This window comes from Octodon degus, unplaced genomic scaffold (assembly GCF_000260255.1).
Source record: "Octodon degus isolate 3935 unplaced genomic scaffold, OctDeg1.0 scaffold00164, whole genome shotgun sequence".
In the NCBI taxonomy this organism is placed as follows: domain Eukaryota; kingdom Metazoa; phylum Chordata; class Mammalia; order Rodentia; family Octodontidae; genus Octodon; species Octodon degus.
This window is the reverse complement of record NW_004524740.1, coordinates 593,480-594,781: the sequence shown is the minus strand read 5'-3', so window position 1 is coordinate 594,781 and position 1,302 is coordinate 593,480. Positions and strand designations below refer to the sequence as shown.

General features: G+C 38.9%; 1 protein-coding gene across 1 annotated transcript in view; it reads right to left on the bottom strand.

Annotated features, from left to right (window-relative positions):
* Taf15 (TATA-box binding protein associated factor 15) overlaps positions 1 to 1,302 on the bottom strand; it is a 36,686-nt gene that overhangs the window by 8,008 nt on the left and 27,376 nt on the right.

Here is a 1,302-nt window from a genome sequence, read left to right as displayed (position 1 = left end):
GATCTCAGGATAAATCCTGAGGGGATTTCACTGACCTTATCAGACCCAAAAGCTACAACTCTTGTTGCATAGGTCCTGCTTTACCTTAGTTTTAACCATCCAGAAGGAAAGTATAAAAACGAAATATAAGAAATAAAGCAATGCTGTTATGTTGAGCTGTGGGGGACTCAGGTCAACAATTTCTAACATTGCCAGTTAAGCGAAAGACTCAATACTATTATGGGATACTGGACTCTTTTAGAATATTTTGCTGAATTTACACACCTATAATATTCAAATAATGGAACTTAACAAAAAAAGGGTACACAGATGAATGTCCATTTCGTATCTGTGTATTCAAAGTGGTTGGGATAGATATATAGTTACATTCTCTTAATGAATAAAATGATTTGTTCTAATGGTGTTTGTAAATAGGATATCAAGTCCGCATCTTGTACAGCAATTAACCACTAAGAAGAACGTATGCAGTGTGTTAATTATTGAAACTGTCCTACCGATTTGATTTGAAACTGTCTCATGGGGCTGGTGAGATGGCTCAGTGGTCTAAAACACCTACTTAGAACAAGCTAAAATAAGCAAAGCACAGGGACCACGGTTCAATCCCCCAGCACCACATGCCAGCCAGCCCCGCCCCCTGATGGGCTGAGCTGGCCACACACACACAAAATAAATAAATAAATAAATAAAATTTTAAAAAGAAACTGTCTCATTGCTATTTGTTTATCAATAAAATTATGGCAAAAAAAATGCTTGAAATCAGTGCACAGGACGCTCAAGTGAATAATTACAAAACAATGTATTAAATATTGGGCAGTACAGACAACACCAAAAAAATTGTTAGTAACAAGTCTGCATATTTATATATTTCAGAATCTGTAACGTTCTAATAACTTCTTTTAGTTTTCTTTTTGGTTTGAGTATTTTTTTTTTTTAATGTATTTGGTTGTTACAAGGTCTCATGTCGAAGACAGCTCGGATTCACAGCTCAGACTTCTGATGATCCTTCTGTTTTCAGCCTCTCACATTGCCGTGACTTTGTAGCTGATTCAGCCCACCCTAGGGCTGGGGCTGGTACAGCATGTGGTGCTGTCCCTGCGCTTGCCTAAGCTTGCCTGAGCAGGGCTTCAGTCCACTGAACTATCTCACCAGCCCTTGTTGTTTTTGTGAAATAGGGTTTCCCTATGTAGTTTAGGCTGGTCTTGAACTAGACTGCGATCTATCTAACTGTCTCAGCCTCCAAAGTGCTATATCATAGGCATGTGCCACCATACCCAGCAGTTCTCTCAATCTTCAGAGTTAGGC